This window comes from Prionailurus bengalensis, chromosome B3 (genome assembly GCF_016509475.1).
Source record: "Prionailurus bengalensis isolate Pbe53 chromosome B3, Fcat_Pben_1.1_paternal_pri, whole genome shotgun sequence".
In the NCBI taxonomy this organism is placed as follows: Eukaryota; Metazoa; Chordata; class Mammalia; order Carnivora; family Felidae; genus Prionailurus; species Prionailurus bengalensis.
Genome location: NC_057355.1, coordinates 15,080,654 through 15,099,259, shown reverse-complemented (window position 1 = coordinate 15,099,259; position 18,606 = coordinate 15,080,654). Strand labels below are relative to the sequence as shown.

The 18,606-nt window shown below is 43.2% G+C and overlaps 1 long non-coding RNA gene across 4 annotated transcripts in view; it reads left to right on the top strand.

The window, feature by feature from the left end:
* Positions 1–18,606, top strand: part of LOC122468280 — a 53,960-nt gene that overhangs the window by 22,508 nt on the left and 12,846 nt on the right. For all 4 annotated transcript variants that reach the window (XR_006293194.1, XR_006293193.1, XR_006293192.1 and 1 more), the window contains one exon: positions 11,171–11,256. This is a non-coding gene — a long non-coding RNA (uncharacterized LOC122468280). The remainder of the gene's footprint in view (positions 1–11,170; positions 11,257–18,606) is intronic.

Sequence of the window (18,606 nt, the reverse complement as noted above, 5' to 3'; positions counted from 1 at the left end):
TCTCTCAAAATAAATAAATAAACTTAAACAAAAAACCAAACAACTCCTAAAACCGGTCTTCAAAGACTTGACTGCAATGAAAAGCATCTTATGTGACTGACCTTTTTGGTGATCTCATCTCAAAAAAGTTATGATTATTGAGCATTTCCTCTGTAGCTTATTCTCAATCCAATCGGTTCTAATGAAAATAATCTGCTGGCTTTTTATATTCTCAAGTTTTCGAAATGATTAGCACTTCCTTGAGAGAGGCCATTAATGGGACACACAACCCAGATAAAAAGGCTGAAACCCGGGGAGCATATAAAAAAACATAAGGCTGTTGCCATTTAAGTGCCTTCAAAAGATCTAATTTGATTTTTAAAAGCAATTCTGCAGATGTGAAAATTAAAGGCACGCAGAAACAAGATATGTTTTAATGAATGTGGAGGTAAGAAACATTTAGAGGTTTCAGTGGCCTTCCTCTGAATTTTTACTTTTTTTTAATTTAGCGGTTAGGTTGGAAAGACTTAGCGTGCAACATAATAGAAACTGCTGAATTTTATGGGTTGCTGTTTCTTTATTGAACTGCCCTGTTTTTCTTGCCCACCGTATTTCTGGAACAACTTGGTATTTCCGGGTGCAGATTTTCAATCCTAGTACCCATCCATCAGATTTCAAATTCTAATAAAGTGAAAGGGTCCCTCCATTTGGTTTGTCTTGGCTGGCAGCCCCCCCCCCCCCCCCCCCCCATGAGCAAATTGTATGCTGATTCCTATTAGAAAAAAAAAAGGAAGAAGAAAGAAAAGTGGTGGCGGGGGTGAGGGGGAACCTTCTCGTGGCTCTAATGACATCTTCAGTCATTAATGAGTTAATAAAAATCTCAAAGTCATCTGGGGCTAGATAAGGAGGAAGAAAGAGAAGTATTGTGCTATAATGACAGGCTCCCTGACTGCCCTCGGAGATGTCATGGGTCAGTCATGTTAAGAATGTGTGCGTCCAATCATCTGCTGATTTTTATCAGCAAGCCTTCCAGCAGGAACTGACAAGGGCCAGTTTGGGAGTCACAATGAATAAACAATGACTTTTTGGATTGTTGGGGGCTGTGTAATAGAGTGAGGGGTTTATAGGTACTCAAACATGGTGACATTAGCAATCAATATACCAATTACTGGACAAGTTATTGGATGAGGCATCCCCGGGTCCTCAGCCTTCCTGCGCTTTGAAGAGGCCTGGGGCAGACCTCATCTCCTGGGAGCTTGTTGGAAATGCAGAGTCTCGGGGCCCTCTCCAAGCTTACCAAAGCAGGAGCTCTGGGCGCGGGGCCTCGGAGGTCTGTGCTCCCAACACGGCCTCTGGGGGACCCTGAGGCACCTTACAGGTTTGGGAATCGAAGTACAACTTCGAGCCAAAGATCCTCACCAGGGCTCATGCCGTCCTCTGTCACCCCTGATGCGCCACATGATGCCTTTGTTACTCAAACGAGTTAAGAGGCAGAAGTGTGCAAATAACTGATTTCCTTAAAAAATTAAATGAAGGTAAATCCCGGCCTATCTCTAGAATTACGTCACTCTCCTATGCTCGCACAGGTTTTCTTGAACGATCTTGGTGCATGAGTGACCTTGATTCTAGAAACGGAAGAAGAAACATGGCTTTTGAAATCTATTATTTGCAATAGAGAGGAGGGGCGCCTGGCTGGCTCAGTCGGTTAAACATCTGACTTCGGCTCAGGTCACGATCTCACGGTTCATGAGTTCGAGCCCCGTGTTGGGCTCCTTGCTGACAGCTCGGAGCCTGGAGCCTGTTTCAGATTCTGTGTCTCCCTCTCTCTCTGTGCCCCTCCCCCGCTTGCACTCTCTCTCTCTCTCTCTCTCTCTCTCTCTCAAAAATGAATAAATGTTAGAAAAATGTTTTAAAAAATAAAATAGAAAGGAGAAGTGACTTTGTGAATAATCCTCATAGGCCAAAAATAATCCGTAAGAAAAAAAAAATCAATGTATGTGGAATATTCACTTACAAATGGAAATAATACTCATCTGGGCATTCAATGCCATTCTCTTATTTTTGAGAGAGAGAGAGAGAGGAGGGGAGGAGTAGAGAGAGAGAGAGAATCCCAGGCACCAAGGGTGCCGAGCCCGACGTGGGACTCGAACCCACTAGCCGTGAGATTGTGACCTGAGCCGAAAGCAAGAGTTGGACACTTAACCGGCCGAACCACTCAGACACCCCTGGAGTATTTCTCTTATCTTGGCTGAGAATCTTACAGAAGGGGCAGCCCAGAGCTTGCTGAACTTTCAAAAGAGGTGGGCTAGTCAGCCAGACAGGCAGTAGGTTTAAATATCTTACCCTGAGTATGTTTTACAGAACAGTTCCGATGTTCGAAACATTAATACAAAAAGAAGTCCGGGTCAAGCGAAAAACTCTAGGTTAAACTGAGTCAAACGGGATGGTTTGCAGCAGAGGCCTCTAACACGTTACCACGCACTGTAATTCTCCAGGACAGCGTTGCCCAATGGATTTGATCGACAAAACCCTTTCGCGAAGGATAATCTTAGAGAATTAGCGTTTCAAGGAGTAAACTTTCGGAAGCACGGATTCAAATGTTTTAAGATGGCAAACACCTGTGGGCACAAGGTAGTTATTCTCTGTGTTGTACAATAATGGACCGCTTTCTTTGTTATGATTTATTAAACCCTCTGTGTCTGACATCAACATTAATTACGCGGTGGCTTAAAGCCAACGAGAAAGTTCACGTAACCATCACCAAAGAGTTAAATAAGTTGTCCAGCTGTTGATGGTCAGGTTAAATTATCCCTGAATTTTTGGCATATCTCCCAGAACAGGTACTAATTTAAAAAGAGAGAGAGAGAGAGACAGAGAGACAGAGAGAGAGAGAAAAAAAAAATCTGGATGTTACTGGTGAGATTCCATTGCGTGTTCACAAATGAGAGCTAATTCCATGGCTACTCCCCGTATGTACCCCAGAAACTCCACACGAAAGGAGATGTGAACCTCGCCTGATCCTGGCGAGCCCTTCTGTTCCCCTTGGACAGTATTGCCCTGATAGTTTCCACCTCCCTGGGTTCCACATGGTCCCAGGGAGGGACCATGGGTCCACCTTGGTTTCCACACTGGCTCTTCCTGAAGGTGGTTGGGGAAAGGGCACTAACAGAGGTCAGCCCAGTGGAGATGTTAAGCACATCCTTGGTTGTAAACCTTCCTCTCTTGAAGCTCTTACAGAGCTGCCTGTTCATGCCAAATGTTAATTCTTGCCGGGGACGTAATGTCTAATAAATGTTATGAAAGAATATCATTTTTCCCGTAGAAGTGAAGGTGCTTTGAAGGGCAGGTTAAGAATGGGATTCGTTTCCCAAGTAACATCTGCGGGTCACGTGCTGGCCTATAAATTACTTCTTTGCTAAAGCCCCACCCCCCCCGCCTCGATGGTTACACCAGCCTTGGAAGCAATTCTCACCCGGAAGGAAGAATGGGACTTAACCGGCATCTGCAAGATGTGCAAAGATGAGAAGTAAACAAACAAAAACCCTAAACGTAAGACAACCCCACCACCCGTGCTAATATTTGTCGTCTTTTTTTTACACGGTCCCGCACGTCCGCGCAAGACTCGGAACTCATTAGGAGATGTCTCTGAATGAAAAATAATGGGGCAAATTCAGCTTTGGGAGGTCTCAAAGCCCTTATTTTCATCTCCTTTGTAAATATATCCCTGTTGACACCACATGTGTTTCCCAGCTTTGGAGACGCAAAGGCCTCTGCTGGAGAGGATTCACTCCACACCCCGGCAGGAAAGAGCAGGGGTTCAGCGTAGTTAACTGAGGTTTACCCACCAACTTGTCTGGTGTGTTACGGGGTGGAATATTTCTCCCCTTTCTATTCTTTGAAATGGTTTGAATTAAAATAGCTTACTCAAGGTCACTGGAGGCATATGGTCCTGCTCAAAACTTTAAACAAAACATTAGTTTTTACAACCTTTTGTAATTTGGTATTGTATACAACATGGTTATATGCAGAGATTCTGTAATCTTTTCAGCGGTGACAGAAATATGAGAAGCAAATTTATAAGCCATTTAGTGAAGCATTTAATCAATTTCATGCATAGGAAATAACTCTGATTGCTTTGCTTTATCAATCTTTCTCTCCGGGAGAACTGCAGTCAACGCGATCTCCAGACACTGGCTGGGGGGTGGAGGGGGTGGGCTTGGGGGGGGGGCAGAGAGCAGGGATGGGGTGGGGAGGGGTGGGGAGCGTGCACAAACCTTTCAATGCACTTGAGATATCAGGGACTTCTGAGTTCTAACAGGGCTGCCACAGCATCTCTGAACCTTCTGGAGGCTGTTAATGTATTTCAGAAAGAAAGTACGGGGTCTAATGTTTAGAAGAAGTTTTTCGAGGACTTTTACTGCAGAGTTACTCATTAAACACCCTTTCTCAGAGTGACTCTCATGTGCCCAGGGTGGCAGACTGTGTCCAGCTTTAGGCTCAAAGAAATGTCCGGTGGTTATTACTTCCAAACACATGAAAACTAAAACAACTTACACTAAAGCTTACTTCTGAATCAAGGAGTCAAAGTTATGCCCCAAATAACTGAAAAACCCATCACTGTGGTCTCTTACAAGCAGAGATAGCTTAGCATTTTCCAGATTATTTGAATGGTCTTTTAGGGTTCGTGATGGGATTCTCTTCTGAATTGCTTAAAAGATTAATCCAGCTCTTGGCTACATGGTGGGTTAATGTTTTCTTTTCTGTCATGTGCTTGAACCCCTCTTAGAACACTTTACCCCAAACACCATCAGGTTCTTAAGTGAAAAAAAAATCCTGAGGGAGCAGATGACGATTTTGCAGCAATCACTATCTGCTAAACTATATTAAAGTTGCATCAGCTCTACTTGTCCTCAAAGATTGGAAGTCATATAAAGGTACCGTAGACATAGTTTCTAATTTAGAAAATAATTTGCTTCTACTTATTTCTGAACCTAGAGAAATATTCCAGTGAATAAATTCCAATCGAGATTATTTGGTTCTGATTTTAAATCAGCTCCGTGCATGGATCTCATTTCCGGGAAGATAGGTGTTTCACATCCCCTTGTAAATGTGACATGCACAGGGATGTCTCTGCATTGGCAATTCAGTGGCGTGCCATTGGTATTTATTTTGCCGTGTTATTGAAGCTGTGGGGACCGCACGATTACATTGAACAGAGTTGCCTTGGTAATCCTGGATGAAATTGGTAGCTCTAAAGGAGATTGGCCAGTGGAGGTTTGCATGTCTATTGTCTATCTATCTATCTACCTATCATCTATCTATCTATCTATCTATCATCTATCTACCTATCATCTATCACCTATCTATTTCTATCTATCTATCTATCTATCTATCTATCTATCTATTATCTATCTATCTATCTATCTTTCCGTTGCTAGTCAACCCTTAACTCTTGGATTAAACCAGTGCTTCGCTGACTTTATTTTTTTTTAATTTTTAAAAATTTATTTATTTTGAGAGAGAGAGAGAGGGACAGGATGGGCAGAGAGAGAGGGAGAGAGAGATAATCCCAAGCAGGCTCCGCACTGTCAGCACAGAGCCCGATGTGGGGCTCTATCCCACAAACCACGCGATCATGACCTGAGCTGAAATCTAGCGTTGGACACTTCATCGACTGAGCCCCCCAGGTGTCCCCTCCTTCACTTCAAAAAGGAAAAAAAAAAGGCATCATTTTAGAGGAAAGATGTCTTTGGCATAAGAGCAGATATTTGGTGGGGAAAAAAAAAGCACAATTCCTCTGGGCCAAGGTATTTAACATTTTTAAATGAATTTTGAAGCTCAAAGCAATTACCATACACTTACTGTCCTTGTAAATACTAGAGTTTAGAGCTTAAGGCTAACGCTCTCCCTGCCACTACCTGCAACCTGAGTCGTTTTCTCCAGCTTTCTTGATGTGACCTATGTTAGCAAAGGCTTGCTTTTGTCTTTCCAGCCAGAGAAGCCTTAAAGCGTGTGTCATAGTCGGCAACGTCTCATTGTACACTTGCTATTTTCACTCATCAGTGTCTTGGAGGTTTGGGCGTTGTGAGGAGAAAGAGATATACATCATTCTTTCCAAGTGCTTCAGGAATTTCCCAGGGTACGAATATACCAATGCCCATCAACGCTCATTGAGTTATTCCCATACGCTGCACACATATTCTTCTACTGTGTTACACTGAATATGCTTGGACATACTTCCTTATGTACTCAAGTATTTCCCATATGCTTCCATGCGTAACACTCCTAATGCTCATATGCTGTCAGTATTTTCTGAGCATGGGCACCTAACGTGGAATTGCTGGGGATGTATATTTTATTTTCCGACCCCTACTGCAAAACTACCTAGCAATTCTAAATCAAAGTCCTCCTAGAATCTCCAATTCCACTCAATTCTACTCAAGCCTACATGCCACTTGGTCACTCTCGTTCTTTGTTTAAAAATGTTGCCTTTGGGGCGTCTGGGTGGCTCAGTCGGTTAAGCGTCCGACTTCAGCTCGGGTCATGATCTCGCGGTCCATGAGTTCGAGCCCTGCGTCGGGCTCTGGGCTGATGGCTCAGAGCCTGGAGCCTGCTTCTGATTCTGTGTCTCCCTCTCTCTCTGCCCCTCCCCCGTTCATGCTCTGTCTCTCTCTGTCTCAAAAATAAATAAAACGTTAAAAAAAATTTAAAAAAAATGTTGCCTTTGCTTCTTCAAGAAGATGGAGACCATCTAAAGAGCCTTCTCACCGAGTTGTCCTCATGCCAGGGCAAGCTGGGCGGGGCAGCCCAGTCACCTGCCAGATGTCTAGAAATTGGGCTTTTCAGGCCCACTGAGGTGGCCGGCTAGTCAGGGATTGTGCAGCATGGGTCCCAGCACCAGACCAAACTGAACCCACTACGAATCCTTTTCAAATGGGTTCGGAAAGTCAATCACATGTTTCTATTTCAACCATGACATTGATGCCCAAATCAAACAATTGTTTCGGATAATTCATACTTAAGGCCTGCAGGTGTTTAGCGTTTGAGGAGACAGCCTTGCGACAAAGGTGGTGTTTGCTCAGGACTTACGGCCTGGGAGGGACATTGTTCTGGAACAAGCTGCCAAGAACAACTTTCCTTGTCCCCTTCACTCAGTGAATTTCTGTTCCTCTCTGCAGTACCTCATGCCCATGTTCTCCTCTCCGTCTTCATTGCTGCGTCTTCAGACCCTCCCCATCCCCACCAGCTCTTTAAACAATATGGTCGGTCTGTATTTACCCCAGCACAGCCTCTTTTTTTCCATGCATTGCATCCGTTAAATCCATGAAACACAAATCTCGTTCAGATTAGTTCTTGTTTACAATATTTTCTTTTCTTTATATAGTTTTTAATGTTTATTTATTTTTGAGGGGGGGAGGGGCAGAGAGAGAGGGAGGCACAGAATCTGAAGCAGGCTCCAGGCTCTGAGCCGTCAGCACAGAGCCCGATGCGGGGCTCGAACTCAGGAAAGGCGAGATCGTGACCTAGGCTGAAGTCGGACGATTAGCCGACTGAGCCACCCAGGCGCCCTTACAATATTTGCTTATTATTCAGACTCCTTATTCTACTGCTCAAGGTCCTCCATGATTTGTCCCCAGATCAGTCTTTTAAAACGTATTTTCTCCTCCTTTCTCTGTCTTCAGCTTAGCAAAACAGAATGATCATGATTCCTTCAACCTTGCTCCCTTCCTGCTCTTCCCCTGACCTGGAATGCCATTCCCTGAACTCCAGAGGAGACCTTGTCCTCAAAGTGGGGGACTCGATGTGGCTTGTGCCATCTTCCTCATGTTCCACCAAAACCAGTGTCACCATTATCTGGGGGGACAGCCACAGGTATTAGCACAAGGAAGGGAAGACAGAAATTGGATGTTGGGTTAGTGCTACATAAAATGGCTGGACTGAGTATAATCTCAACAAAGGTTAAGCAGATTCTAAGTGATGGATGGCAATGTGTTTTCTCTCTCTCTCTCTCTTTTTTTTTTTAAGTTCATTTACTTTGAGAGAGAGGGCAGAGCCCAACGCGGGGCTCCAGACCACGAACTGTGAGATCGCGACCTGAGCCGAAATTAAGAGTCGGACGGTCAACTGACTGAGCCACCCGGGTGCCCCTATGTGTTTTCAATTCTACAGGCTACAGCAGAAAGTGAGAATGTAATGAAATTACAGCTGTATGAAAATGTTAGGCTACAGCAAGTTTCTATTCAGTGTTACCCTAGTGCAAGCATCTAATCAGGAAATGGGCTCCTATGTAACGCAGTGAAGCTTACCCGATGGATATGAATAGCATGTTTAGTCTATATTATGTATAGTAATTCATGGACGAAAATGATACTTTGGGGTCGCTTAGTAGAACATATACTTTCGGTTGATTTTTAAGGTAAAGAGCATTGATTTTATATCATTTTCTTCATACTTTTCTTCCTGTCCACCCCCCCCCCCCCGCCCATCTAACTAATGGTATATATGCTTAGGAGTAGCCTAATGGAAGTTAGCAACATAAATCCTGGCCACAGACCAACTTTTCTTTTCTTTAAAGATAATTGGCAATTATTGGGATTGGGTCTCTAAAAACTAGCTGTTGAAACTTATTTCTAATAGTGAACAATTAGAAGCCAACTGTATGTCCAAGAGTAGTAGACTGGTGACATACACATAGCAGGTCAATACTGAAATTGCTGTGAAGGCCGTAACAATATTGAAAACTCTTTTTGACATACCCTTAAGGAAAGTGAAATGGCAAACCCATACGGGAACCTAACTCTAGATGCAGATGGCCCATGAACTTGCCAGCGTGGTAGAATTGCAAGTAATTTTATTTTTTTAACAATTTATTTTCTATAATGAAATACTGAGTGGATATCAAAATCCAAGCATTGCACCAGCTGTATTGCTCCCAGCTGAGTGGGGCCCCCCTGGGCTGGAGGAAGAGGATTCCTTCCTCTGTTATCCCAGAATGGCGGCGGGAGGGCTTTCTCCTAAGTAGGGCAGAGGACGCGTTGCCCTTACAAACAAGGAGAAACTGTACCAATTCTCCTTAAGGAGACTGGTTTAAACAAACACTTGTAAGAGGAACCTGATGCTTCAGCACAAGGGTAGGATTCGTCATATCTTCCCCAGCTACTATAAACACACCCTTGTCTCCTGATCTTGATGGATTGATTATCTTGTGGGGTGGGGGGCAAAGAAAACTAGCAGATGGGATTGCCAGAGTGCCTGACTAGTCTTCAAGGAACTGTAGAAAATGGGAGATTTACTGGAAATTGAGAGATCTGCAAGTGGTGATTTACTTTCCAAAATATTTCACAGGTGACTTTGGGAAATGCTTGAAACACTCGATAGCCCATGAATTAGATGCGGAGTTTCAACAGGATTTAGGAGAAAATCTTAATTGGATGTTCGGTAATTTTTTTATCAGAGGGTGATGGAGATTTAGAACGTCAGGCTGGGAAGGGAGTTGGGGATAGAAGCAGAGATCATGTGGGTCCCACATGGGTTCACTGAGAACACTCTATGTCAAGCTGACTTATTTTTTCTGATAAGGTGAATACATAGCAGGCGAGGGATGTCATAGACCAGTACTCTTCAAACTGTGATGTGTAGGGGCACCTGGGTGGCTCAGTTAGTTAAGCGTCTGACTTCGGCTCAGGTCATGACCTCGAAGTTCATGAGTTCGAGCCCCGCATCGGGCTGTGTTGACAACAGACAGCCCGCTTTGGATTTTCTGTCTCCCTCCCCTTCTGTCTTTCTCTCTCTCTTAAAATAAATAAATCGACTTAAAAAAAACCTGTAATGTGTGGAGGAAGTCGCTTAAGGATTTTGGTAAGATGCATATTCTGAATCAGAATGCCCAAGATTCCTCATTCCTAAAAGGCTGCTGGCCCAGGGACCATACTCTGAGTAGCAAGGCTCTAGACCGTGGGCTCCAAATATGGCTTGTTAAAAACCAGATTCCTATGCTGTAGGTCCAAAGTTGCTAATTCATTAAGCCCGAGACTACAATTTTTCAATTATGATGTTCTCTCCTAGAAAACAACAGCTTTCGACACTGCCTAGCAAGTTACAAAATCGTTATAGCTTTGATTACAGCCAATTAGGTATATTTCTAACTGGTTAGACTATTACTCAATTTTTGATGAAATGAATTACGTCTAGCTCTGTATAACTTCTTTCTCTTGTACGTACCTCTATTACTGCATAATTCATCTTTCAGTTTTGAGCGATTCAGCTTCTCCTATGCATGCCCTCCTTCTTGCCGACCCTTAATGGACTTTGTATGCCGTTACTTCTCTTTGAACCGAGTCGGGCGTTGACTTGTGCTGTGTCCCTGAGCTTCAGGCGCTCATGTGGCCAATGGCCATGATAATACTTTCTCTATCTACTTTGACGAGGACCAAATCAGAAGAAGCCTGAAAGAGTATCCAGAGCTTGATGTTACAAATCAGGAATCTTGGGTTGTAGGCTGTTCTCTGTCAGATCTGATGTGACCTTAGGCAGCCACCTGACTTTGTGTCACCAATAGTGAGAAAGTTGTAGAAAGTATGAAGTGCTAAAACACCATTTTTTTTTATTATTCATGGTCGGAAAATATAATATATTTTTTTTAATTGGCAAAATTAACACGCCGAATTAATTGAGCAGCATTTAATTAGTATCATTAATATTTCCGTGACTTCTCTCCATTGGCTGTGTTTTTTGGTGAATGCCTACAAGAGGAATCCAATAGATAAGCATCGTTTTCACCTGACACATAGGCTAGATTCCCCCTATGCAAGATTCTAGCTGGGGACCGTATTTTTTGGCCCAAGTTGCCACCATAGTATGTAGAGATCACTCTCTTTCATATTGTGTAAGCCCATTGTGACAGCACAGGGCCAGTGGCACCCTCCATTTGTGCTTGACCTAGAGTTCCCGTTTTCAATCCCTCTTTGGCTTTGGCCAGAAAAAGAAGTCAATGATTATGTGCTAACTTCGCTGCCTCTAGGGCCACCTTCTCCCACTGGTCTGTGAAATCAGCATTCCTGTGATGGTATCTCATTTATAACATTCTTTGCCTAAACATCAGTGGATTTCAGAGAGAAGAAACACAGACAACTAATTTTTTTAAATTAAAAAAAAAAGTTTCTTTTCTTCTTCTTCTTTTTTTTTTTTTTAGGGTGAGTCTCTCTAGCTGAAGACATCTACTGAAGAGAGTCCAGCTAATTACATGCAAGGATTAACTTCTCAAGGACCCAGAAAAAGGTCAGTTGGAAACGGTAAAGGCCTGAACGATAGGATGGGTTAAGAAGATGGGCTCCAATGGCCTGGGCTCTTATTCTAACTTTCTTGCTGGGTGATGGTACACAAGTTAGCTTACCTCTCTGGGCCTTCTTGCTGGGTGATGTTAGGTGAGTTAGCTTGCCTCTCTGGGCTTCTGCTTTCTTCTCTGTACAGTGAGGATTAAAGGAGGCAATCAATTCTATTAGAATCTATACTGATAGGAGCAGAAATATTTGTTTTGTTCCCCAGTGTACTCCAAGTGCCCAGAGAGGCTCTCTGCACATAGTAGGTGTTGGATGTTTACTGAATGAATAGCTTCCTTCCAGAGTGACGGAAAATATGTAAGCCTTTTTCTGAGTTCCCTTCTCAACTTTCTTCACATTCTCTCAAAGTGATGCTTCGTCGGAATATTCTTATTGTTCTCTAACAGTCAAATGGCCCCAGTATTTTGTTTACCGTGCCAGACCAACACTAGTGGCATAGTTAAAAGTCTAAACATTCCGTGGACTTTCACATCCTCCAAAATGTTTATTGATTCAAAGAAAGTAGATGCAAATATTTGAAGCTTCAACCAAGTTTAGGCTTCCTTTTTTTTTTTTATTTTACTGTTTACAAAACAAGGTATTTTATGGATGTAATTTATACATCGAATAGAAGAGGGCTATTCCCAATATTATCTTTATCTTCTAGACATAAATAACAAACAACTCCAGTAATCAAAATTTACTACAATTGTAATAGATTTTGGCAGAGTTTATGGATTGCGTACCCTGCTAACATAACGCCGACTTCCAAGGATAGAGGCCAGGATTTTTAGTTTGGCTTTGTTAAGTGGAAAAAAAAAATCTACTACTGTATTTGTAGCTTTTACTACATTCAAGAGATTAATTTTCATAAATAAAATAGTTTATACCGGCTTCTAATCAGAAAGTTGAAATTATCTGAGGCAATGGAACCACTCAAAACTTGTATACTATGAAAATATTTCAATAATTAATGCATGCTTCATCTAGAGTAATTGACAGGAGGTCATAAACGTAATGGGCCATCTGTGTTTGATTTGTACGTGAAAATGCTTAAAGGGATAGGCAGGTAATTCAAGCTTCTCTGGCAAGGAAGATTTGTTCCAACTCCTCCAAGAAACAGAGCCGTTTACTAGGGGGATTTGCTTTCTTCTTTCTTAAAGTCTTTTCCAGATTTCTGCTGGAGCTACATACTTCTCCTTGCTACTCATTCTCATGCAAGCATCTCCTTTAGAGTCAGTATATGTGGACCACAGCCATCCTCGACAATTCTACTTGGTTGTCCTGGCCTTTTCAATAGGAACTTGAAAGCCATATGTCTGATTTAAAAAAAAATACCAGAGGCTCACTCCAATGCTGTGACTTTACCACTGATTTCGCTCAATCTGACCACTTCCAAAATTTATTTCGCAATTTTGCCTCTTCCGTCAGTTAACAAACCACCTTGCTTATATTTGTAAACAAAGAGGAATAGGGCCGCTAGGAACCTTAGCAGCATTTTTGTAATTCACTCCTTTGGGGGTGGACCAGAATCACAATATTTCAAGGTGTAAAATGGTCTTGGTGAACATCAAAGGAGGTTCTAGAATTCTCTGCGCAAGGACACCAAAGAGCGTTGAATAATTGCCTAGAAGGCTGTCCTGAGATCCAGACCCACAGGTTCATCCAAGAGCACCTATTCAGCTGGCATTTACTGAGCATTTATCATCTGCCACGTGTTGTGCTAAGTAAGCAATGATTATGCTGAAAGCCACGTTGTTTGATGGGTTGAACTAAACCAACAAGGTCCCTGCCTCATGGATCTTACGTTCTAGTAAGTGCAACTTTTTCCCTAGACATCTTATAGACACCACGAACGTCATGCTAGAAACCTAAATGTGCCATCTCCCCTAATTACCTCCCTTCTAAAAATCTGTTTCTCCTCCCGTATGCCCCAGTTTGGGAAAATGTGCCACCCAGTTGTTCCAGGCAAAAACCCAGGATTATCCTAGGCTTTTCTCTTCATCTTTCCTCTTCACCAGAGCAACCCACAGGCTCTGTCCGTGCTAACGACCTACCACTCTTTGACTCTGCTTCCTTTTTTCCATCCCTAATGGTAACACCCTTAATTAGGTTCTTTAAAAAAAACTTAAAAAAAAAATTATTTATTTACTTTGAGACAGAGAGAAAACAAGCAGGGGAGGGGCAGAGAGAGAGGGAGGTGAGGATCCCAAGCAGTCTCCGTGCTGTCAGTGCAGAGCCTGATGCAGGGCTGGAACTCAACGGGCCGGGCCAAGAGATCATGAACTGAGCTGGTATCGGGTCGGACGCTTAACTGACGGAGCCACCCAGGCGCCCCACCCCCATCTTCATTCATACATATACATATGTATGTGTCTATTTATCTGGAATATTGCACCAGCCTCCAGTAATGCTTTCTTACCAATCTAGTTTTCATACTGTTGCCAGAATGGTATAGTCAACATACAATGCTAACGTCATTCTGGCATTTCCTTGTCAAAGGTCCTTCCTGGGATGCCTGGGTGGCTCAGTCAGTAAAGCGCCGACTTTGGCTCAGGGCATGATCTTGCAGTTCGTGAGTTCGAGCCCCATGACGTGCTCTGTGCCTAAAGCTCAGAGCCTGGAGCCTGCTTCGGATTCTGTGTCTCCTTCTCTCTCTGCCCCTCCCCTTCTCTCTCTCTCTTTCAAAGATAAATAACCTTTAAAAAAAAGTTTATCCTAAAAGGCCCTTGCTGCAAGAGTACTACAATTGCCTTGGAGACGAAACCCAAACTTTTTAACGTGGCCAAAGGACGACTCTTGCAAATGTGGGCTGGGCCAGATTCTCCAGGGCCACGTCTTGCCACATATCCTGCTCTGTAGTTACATGGAAGCGTGTCCCCTGACCACATGATGGGACGTTACTACCTTTGAACGTATAGCTCCCTCTCCCTGGAATCCTTGTGTCTTCACCCATCAAACTCAACTCAGACAGTTGATGCCTTTCTCTTCTACACAGCTGCCCTTTCCTGAAGCTTGCCTTGGTTATTAGTGGCTCCTATCGGAATATTCTGGATTCGCCTCTATGGTAGGTGGCATAGCACAGATCTGTCTCCCTGTCTCACAAGGTCACATGGGCCTGCGTATGGGAGATGTATTGAATAGAAGGTATTGAAGGATATTCATCATGTGCCCAGCCTTGAAGCTATGTCTGGTCTAACACGTAACAGGGTTGAAAGCCAATTCTCATATTTGTCTTTAAGTGGGACTGGCAAAAGACGGTTTCTCTCTTCTTTTTCCCATCCTGTTATATTTGAAACCGATTGTTAAATCACTCCCAGCCTTCTCTTTTCCAGGCTAATTTTTCTCCAGTGTCTTTGGCTCTTGAGTACTTCTTAATATTCAGCTATGTCCGTCTTACAGCTCTTATATACAAACACGTGGCTCTTAATACTTTTAACCTACACTCTTCAGGTTTTCCAAAAAGCTCTGAGAAAGATACAAGAAAAAAAAATCAGTGCATTTTATTCCAGTTTTTGAAATACAGGAGAATTTTTCAGTTCCACTATGGCATTCTACACAATGCCAATTGGCTAAATAAAAATTAAAAAAAAAATCCCCAAAAAGTGAGGAAGATAGAGTATCTGCATGTTGAACTGAAAGTTTGGTTTTTCAGATACATTTTTGGTTTTGAGCAGCCACAATCCCTCCCTTTCTCTCCTGTAGAAGTCAATGAAATACCAGCTATCCTGATTTTTTTTTTTTTTTTATATTAGAAAGTGAGAGAGAGAAAGATGACGAGCCGGGGAGAGGGGCAGACAGAGAGAGAGAGTGAATCTTAAGCAGGCTCCGCGCTCAGTGTGGAGCTTGACACAAGGCTCAGTCCCACGACCCTGGCTGGGATGGTGACCTGGGCCCAAATTGGGAGTTGGACGCTCGACCGGCTGAGCCAGCCAGGTGCCCCATCCTTCTGATTTTTAATCAGAAAATATACATATAAAATATAAATTCAATAAAAAATCTAAATGCGGATCTTTACTATTTCCTGAACACGTGTTCATTTTCATTGATATATAAAGTGCACGTTCGGAATGGTATGAAAATGCGAACTTTATAATTTTTTTTTTCAACGTTTATTTATTTTTGGGACAGAGAGAGACAGAGCATGAACGGGGGAGGGGCAGAGAGAGAGGGAGACATAGAATCGGAAACAGGCTCCAGGCTCCGAGCCATCAGCCCAGAGCCTGACGCAGGGCTCGAACTCACGGACCGCGAGATCGTGACCTGGCTGAAGCCGGACGCTTAATCGACTGCACCACCCAGGCGCCCCCGAAAATGAGAACTTTAAAACCTGTTAATGAGCACGGTTAACTATATATTGAAGCATAGGGGTAGTTTGCATAGGAGAACTCCAGTTATACCAGGAAGAAAATGCAGCAGGCGGGTAAGGAACCTGCATGTGTGATTGTTTCCAACACGGCTAAGGGCACTCAGCGTCCTGTGCTGTGTCGGATGCCCCCGGAAGGGGACACAGGAGCGTGATGTGGGTCAATCTTTGTTCCTCTTCTTGCACTGTGCTTATGTGGCTGATTTTGCCTTTAATGGGTAGGACTAGTTGTTCTTAACTCCCTGCTGATGATCTGAAGAATTTTAATGTATTTTTTCTATGTATTCAAACACTAACCTCCCCCCTCCGCAATATTAAACAGCCCCCGACTTTGCCACCCAGATGTGTAGAGTTCAAAGCAAATAACAGTGACAGGCCAGAGGCAACTCAGCCATCTCTCAGACAAACGCACAGCCTGATGAGACAGAAGATTAAAAGCTTAGGTGGGGACAGTTTGAGCTGGTTGAGATAGGTGCAGCTGTGTTTTCCACCAGAATCTAGGTTCTTCTATTGTTTTTGATATTCAGAAAGCCATGTATACTTGTTACAGAGAAAACTTAGATATGTAAAGAGCAAAACTAAGAACATCCTTAAAATGAGTTTTCCTTTCCATTACAAACAGGCTGTTGTGGGGACGCCTGGGTGGCTCAGTCGGTTGAGCGTCCAACTTTGGCTCAGGTCATGAGCTCGTGGTTTGTGAGTTCCAGCCCCGCGTCGGGCTCTGTGCTGACAGCTCGGAGCCTGGAGCCTGTTTCAGATTCTGTGTCTCCCTCTCTCTCTGCCCCTTCCCCGCCCATGCTCTGTCTCTCTCTCCTTCAAAAATAAATAAACATTAAAAAAACCCAATAAATCAGCTGTCGTGATCCCATTTGTATATATCCTTTCAGCACATAAAATCGCATCCTGTTCCACATACACAGATCTATTTATTTGGTATTATTTTTATGGCTTCAAATGATTCCATTTTCTGGATTTACTAATGTGTATTTAACAATTCACTTTTATTAAATATTCCGGTCATTTCCTGTTTAAAATTATTTTTTAAGTTTATTAATTGTTGAGAGAGAGACAGAGAGAGTGAACAGGGGTGGGACAGAAAGAGAGGGAGAGAGAGAATCCCAAGCAGGCTCCGCACAGTCAGTATGGAGCCTGATGTGAGGCTCGAACTCACGAACCGTGAGATCATGACCTGAGCCAAAACCAAAACACTTAGCTGACTGAGCCACCCAGGTGCCGCAACATTCAGGTCATTTCTAACTTTGCTCCCTGTCAACATGTTGCTCTAAAATGTATGCAATAAGACATCTTGATTGGTATAATCATCTCAAGAGGTTGATGTACTTGACTAAGAAACTATTGTTTGTTGAGAAGGCATATTGTGTGCTACAAATCAGTTCATGTATCTTTTTAAAAAAATTTGGGGCCTGTAGAAGATTGAGAATAAGATAGGAATACATCAAGTTAACATGAGTCTTTAAGTTTTTAATGTTTGTTTATTTTTGAGAGAGAGACAGAGAGACAGAGCATGTATACAGGCAGAGAGAGAGGGAGACACAGGATCTGAAGCAGGCTCCAGGATCTGAGCTGTCAGCACAGAGCCTGATGTTGGGCTCGAACCCGTGAACCGTAAGATCATGACCTGAGCTGAAATCGGATGCTTAACCTATTGAGCCACCCAGGTGCCCCAGCATGAGTCTTTATTTTAAAAACTTGGATGATATGCCTTGTGAACAAACCAGTTCAGTGTTTGAGAATGAAAGGTAAAAAAATGTTTGGGGGCACCTGGCTGGCTCAGTGAGAAGAACATGTGAATCTTGATCTTGAGGTCATGAGTTCAAACCCTACGTTAAGTGTAAAGATTACTTAAAATACATAAAAACTTGAAAAAAATGTTTAGAAAGTGGGGTGGATATTTTACAGTGATGTGGTTATAATAGGACAAGGAGTAGACTTTGGAGACCAATGGGCAGGTGTTTGAATCTCAGCTTTCTGACTGGGCTGCTCATGACTCCTTGAGTCCAGACTGTATGTAGGTGGGAACACCTAACATTATACTTGGCAAGAGTTGGCATTCTTTTAAGTTGGTGGGAAGAAGTAGGGTCTCAGAACAAGAGGAGGGTAAATGGAAGATGGGGAGGAGGAGAGGATAAGAGTGTGAAGGAGATACTAAAATGATTCTGTGTGCCTGAGAAATGGGGAGAGGATTTGGTATCGTCTCCGAGTGCAGTACTGTAACTGAACCCAATGATAGTGATGATGATGATGGTGGTGGTGGTGGTGATGATGATGATAATGACAGTGATGGTGATGATAATGGTGGTGATGGTGATGACGATGGTGGTGATGGTGGTGATGATGATGGTGATGATGGTGATGATAATGGTGGTGCTGGTGGTGATGATGTTGATGGTAGTGTAGTGGTGATGATGATGATGGTGATGCTAATAATGGTGGTGATGGTGATGATGATGGTGATAATGCTGATGGTGATGATGATGGTGATAATGGTGGTGATGATGATGATAATGGTGGTGACGGTGACAGCTAAAGTAGAGCATTTACATTAATGATGACGATACCAGCTCATACTTCCACAGCACTTTTTATGCCAAACAGGGTCTGTAAGTACTTTAAATATATTCACCATTTATTCCTCACCACACCCTATCGGACCTGGCTCCTCTGCTTGCTGGAAAGATTACATAGGTTAACATAGGTAAAACGCTTAAAATAGTGCCATAAGTGTTTGTAGATAAAGTCCGCCTTTCACTGAGACACAGAGAGGTTAAGCACTTTGTCTAAGGCCACACAGCCAGTCAATGGCAGGAGTGGGGTTAGAACCCAGCCATATGGCTGGAGCCCATGCTGCCCCGAAGAGATCTCTGGCCAGTTGGGGCAGTGATAAGTTGCAGTTGCTCCTGCACTGACTTTGTTCCACCCACA